The sequence below is a fragment of the Perognathus longimembris genome, chromosome 6 (assembly GCF_023159225.1).
Source record: "Perognathus longimembris pacificus isolate PPM17 chromosome 6, ASM2315922v1, whole genome shotgun sequence".
Classification (NCBI taxonomy): Eukaryota; Metazoa; Chordata; class Mammalia; order Rodentia; family Heteromyidae; genus Perognathus; species Perognathus longimembris.
The window spans coordinates 8,872,156-8,877,794 of NC_063166.1; the positions used below are offsets into that span (position 1 = coordinate 8,872,156).

General features: G+C 42.6%; 1 pseudogene; it reads right to left on the reverse strand.

The window, feature by feature from the left end:
• Window positions 1–4,959: 4,959 nt before the first annotated feature.
• LOC125352616 lies at window positions 4,960–5,365 on the reverse strand (annotated as a pseudogene).
• Between the last annotated feature and the right edge of the window lie 274 nt (window positions 5,366–5,639).

The window sequence follows — 5,639 nt, forward strand, 5'->3', positions numbered from 1 at the left end:
ATTTTTGGAAGGAAACTTGAGATTGGTTTATACTTTGGTCATGTTCACCATAGAAATCTTGGAGGTTCTGAGTCTTGATTAAAATCCTGAACTTCTCTTGAAGTTGGGGCTAATGGACAGCAGTTACTACTTTATGTCCTGGAAGAAAGCTCTCCTCTCCAGCATAGACTTAAAGCAGGACTAACTTCTTCAGCTAGTATTTGCTGATGGAAAGGATGTTTATCTTCAGGTGTAGTGTTGTACAAGGTCATAGGCTACAGCTTGATTTTTCTTTGGTTCTTCTTGGTCATTTAGCAATAATAGGGGAGAAACTTGTGTGGGGCATCTTAGAAAATGAGTATTTGTGGCTCAAGCTTTGTCCTCTTGATACATTTCACCCAAAGTAGATTTTGATAGTGGCAAGAATTGATGGCAAGACTGAATTCATTGGGTGGGATGATGGAACTCAAGATTCTGGTGTGATCATGCCAGAAGCTTTCTTTAGCACTTGTGAACTTTTGTCCTCAGATATGACTGGTAATCAAGTCCAGCTTCACTTAAATTTCAGAGATGCCTGTCAGGCTTGAGTAATGATATAGCCTCTCATTCTAATTATCATCATTGAACAGTTACACGAGAACACTGGCCTGACTAAAACTATGTAGAAACCTTAGGAATTTACCAAGTTCCTGGATGAGAGGTTCGAGTACTGGAATCTGAAGATGTAGCCACAGATTAGGTTTTCTGGAAAATGTCTTTGTCTCTGTATGAGAAATCATTTACACACTCATAGTCCCCATTCCATAGGCTTGTTTTCATACTGGCTCATAATCTTTAGGAAAAGGATGATTATGGCATGAAAGTTAATTCAATCTAGGATATACTACTGATGAACTTCAAGTTCGTAGGAACCTTCTGCCCCCAAGTTTGTTCACTTCAATGAGGACTTGGCGTACGTAACAGTGGTGAACGCAGACAAACCAACTGTTGGAACATCTCTACCTCCGAATAAGTGGTGGAATTTGCTTCTAGAGTTAACTGTGGTGTGAATAACTGACAAAAATAAGATTGCTGAGACATGCCATCTACATAGAAATGAGCTTGTTGTTCCTCTGCCTAGAAAGAGGCCTTGTTAGCAAGACTTAAATCCTATAAAGTAACTTAGCTTTTACTAAGTTTTTAGTGTGATGGGGATGTGGGGTTATCAAGTATCATAAAGCTAAAATACTTTTTCTCATTGACACATGACAGGTGACTAGGCAAGTGTTCAGATTCCAGAGAGAACTTAACAAGGGTGGTGATTCACTACTTAAAATTGATGTAGACACTCCCCACCGTGAGTTGGTAAAAAACGTTATATGGGACCATATTTAGGTCCCAGACCTGTGTGCATTCTTCCCCTTGATGCAGAAGGCTATATAGGGATTTCTAATTTGATGTGTGCAGTGTAATTTTCAGAGATAAAACTCTGAATAACTTCAGGGTAATGCCTCTAAATGTGATGTATTGTCACCCCAGGACTCTTTAGAAAATTGTAAGGTTCTGCCATGTTATTGCTATAGAAAAGACAGTCTCTCTGGACCCCCAGAGACAAGTACTCACTGAAGTTCTGCGATTATCTATTGGTAAGAACTCAGTGTTGGCCCTTACAGGATGGAAGGGGCCTAGTAGAGTTAATCACCCAATAGCTGATCCCAGTCGCTGTTATGTCAGCTGCTCACTGTCAGTTTCCTAGGACTTGGGGACCATGCTTTCATGGCTTTGCATAGCCATTATCCCTGCTACTGTGACAGCTAAACCCAGGTTTAAACATCATGGTAGTTCTTTGGTGATCAGTAATGAAGCCAATACCAAATGGTTAAGAGACTTTTATCTGTTGGATTACATGTATTCCAGGGGGCCTTATTCAATATGGTATCTGATGAGGGACCATTTTATGCCAAGGACAATGAGTATGAACTGAGTATGAACTGGACATACAAAATCACCAGTGAGGCAGATGCCCACCAACAGCTGATAAGAGGCATACATTATCTGTCCCACTACATACCAAATGATTGAGTGGGCTAGAGACAATCCACGGGCCACATGTCCCCTACCCCTGTCAGGCATCTGTCAGGACATTTTTGCCTATGATAGTTCAGTTCTCACTTTTGTAATGCCTGATAAGTCAGGGAAGAACTTGCAGCTGCCCGGAAGTCTCTATTTTTTTTTTCTAAAGGTTACTTCCTTCCATGGTGTGTGGATGAGTCTTCCATTGGGGGAAATTTTCCCTTGTCTCTATATTCCAAAGCCCTCCTCAGTGTATCTGTTACACTAGACCTGTGAACTCGTGTGAATGGCATGCACCTTGCAGTTTCTCTCTTAGCTGACCATAATGGGCCCCCAAGTGTCCATAGATATAATCTCAATGACCCTGAAGGAAACAATGTGGGTGAAATGGAGATCCCAGCATTTGCGTCTTAGTCCCTCTGGAATTGCTTGGGTTCAGTTTTGATTTCACCATTTTTATCTCTGAAAGATAGATCCTGGGTTTGGCTCAATTTGATATCCAGGGTCTCACTGTTCCTCTGGCATGTAATGGAAATTTCCAAGCCTATAGTCTCTTGGTATGATGTGGTTTAGGCTCCCATTTGGCAGCCACTAGTGGGACTTGAACCATTTTAAAAGACTTGTCTACTGGTGGTAGTGTGGGACTACTGATGGTAATTCAAGTTTCACTGAGACCTGAGAAGTTCCTTATTGAGACTTCCACCACTTAGTCATTCTTTAATTTGTGATCAATTTTCTTCTAAATGAAAATCCTGGGAAGTCTCAACTTTTTCATGAAATAAAAATGTATCCTTGGTTTCCTTTAGTATTGTTCTGGATATTTCACTGATGTTTAGAAGCAGAAGAAATGGGAAAATGACAACAGTTGTAATCACCAAGCTATTTAACAATTTATACTCCCAAAAGAAAACACTTTGGCAGTTTCACCCCAAAATGACAAATGTTTGAGGGGATGATCTGTACCAGGTCATAAAATGGCATCACAGTAGTATGCACAGTTCTTGTTTAATCTCAGTTAAAAACCTAAAAAGGGGGAATGAGGGAGGAGGTAACAAACAGTACAAGAAATGTATCCAATGCCTAATGTATGGAACTGTAACCTCTCTGTACATCAGTATGACAATAAATTTTTTTTAAAAAACCTAAAAAACAAGTATGAATAAGCTGAACATTGAAAACTGGATGATTTTCTCCAAAAGGGGTACAGCTACTATGCTAATGTTCATGAGAACAAACTACCAAAATAGTTATGAATACTCAGAGCAATATTTAAGTTACTTGCCTATCTTTTCAAAGATGCCAGTATACCAAATTTCCTCATGGTGCTGGCGCATGAATTGAAATTTGATCAGAGAGCATCGATTTATCTTTCTATATTAACTTTTCCTGGAAAGTAGAAGTCAGATTCACTTGCCTAGATGGGCAGAAAGGACTGGGGGTCTGCCTGGAATTCATTCATGTACCACTTGGAAATGCAGTGCCCAAACTCATGAGCCATTGATTCCATGCAGGACCTCACGCAAATAAATTGTTTTATGTTCCCCTCCCCCCAGAGTGCAAGAGTCCCCAAGGACAATCCTCAGATAAGTGAGGATCACAGCCTCATGGATATCCCCACTGTTAGAGGGTAGCAAATGAGATAAACACATACTTCAGGAAGAGGCTAGTTCAGTGCTGCCTCACCGCCTCCAGCCCAAGCATGTTGTTCTAAAGCCTTCATTATAGTTTCTCTAGGAATGTCTTTAGGACTAAAGTGGGGAAATGCTGGTTAATACTTACCATTCTCTCAGGTGCCTTCCCACATTTATGGACGTGATTACAAAGTAGTCTCTGTTCAAATTCCCTTCCAGCCTGAACCTCTTGGTATTTGGGAGGGAAAAGGGAGGAACACAAAAGCCAAAAGGTACCAAGGTCCCTGGGAGGAGAGTTTCCTCCTTTTTTCTTTTTTTTGATAGGGAAGCCTGGGCATCCTGGGAAGTTTCCTAACCACTAAGAGATCAACACAAGGCTTGGTGTCTCAACCTGAGGAAGATGAACTACAGCCCCTGCTCTCAAACTCTGCATCTTCATCTCCATGGCTATATTCTAGAGTTGTGTCTTTCACCCTTGTCTCCATATTCCTTCACCCTCTGGATCTCTGAAAACAATGAGTTGACACAAACAACTCTGACTCTACCTGTAGAGCACTGACGCTGTGGTTCCCACGCCCTGGTAAGATGCTTAGCTAGTGAACCTGGGCATGTGGGCCTGGTGTCATGGCCACATTCCTAGCATGGGTTGCCTCTGTCACCTAAGGAACATGCTGTGTACAGAGGCTGACTCCTGAGCCAGAGATCCAAGTCCACAGGGCACTGCCGTGAAGCTTCTAGCTTGTTCTTTTCAATGTCTAGGTTCTGCAGGACGCTTTGCTTACATCTGACGTTACTACCAGGAGCAAATGTATGACCAGGAATCTTGGTGACATTTGTAATACCTGCTCATAAAAGGTCTTCTTGGACCTTGCCAAGAAATTTCTCTTTCTGAGGATTGCTCAGTTTCAGGACTTTACGTCTGAACTGTCTAGCAGGCTAGGAGCAGTAAAAAGGGGAGATCTGGGATTTTAAAAGGCCATCCTTTAAAAAAAAAAAAAAAAAACCCTCAATGATGGGTTTTTGTTACAGTCACCCTTCCGGAAGGGATCTAGGGTTCTGCCTTCTTGGGAGGAGGGGAGGATATAGAACTCGAGGGAAAAGGTGTAGCAGTGAGAGCAGGGTGGGGGGGGGGGCGGGGGCATGCAGATTGCCATAAGTGGGTTGTACTGCACAAGTGGATGTTCCTGAAATGCAGATGACGCACCAAGAGCTCCAGCAGCGGATAGCACGGAGCTTGCAGGGACGGTGAAGGCCCCTTTTACACATATTTTGCCAGTAGTCTTTTTGTTTTTCTTTTAACATGTAAATCTTTATTAATGTGAGTTTTTAAAAACAAGCATCCATAGCAATGGGAGAGGTGAGGTTGATGGCTGAGGAGAGGACAGAAGGAGGAATTCTTCTCTACTGGTAGTAAAGTTCCGGGTTCATTCCATCGTGGATTTCCTAATCCCCCAGGGACACACGGTCCTTGAAAACCACGTAGCATTTTTAAGGACAATCTTGTTCCAATGGGTGCCAGTTTGGGCAGCAGTCAGCTTCTTACGGTCCCCAATTTTGTCATTGGTGTTGCACTTAACTCACACTCTCTTCCCCAGGCGGTCGTTGCAAACAACCTCGATCATCCTGGCGGCAGCTCGAATCTCCTCGAACCTTCTCCCAATGAGACAACCTCCTCACTGGAAATGCTTAATTCTCGGACTAAAGAAAATACTGAGAAACCAGAGGTGGAAGTTGCCTGACAGAAGCTTCCTCCCGCTTTGCGTCCCAGTAGTCTTGATTAAAGGCACGCGTGTCCTCACAGATCATAAATCCGCTGGTTTCTTTGACCTTGCACAACCTATCCACTCTACTGTGCCCACCTTTGTTCAGAGGTCTTTCTTCCTGAGATCTTCAATGCTAAGCAGTTAAAAGTACCTATGAGCAACCACTGTTGTATTCTGGGAGGGAGAATAATCCATCGAGGCACAACTTAAGATG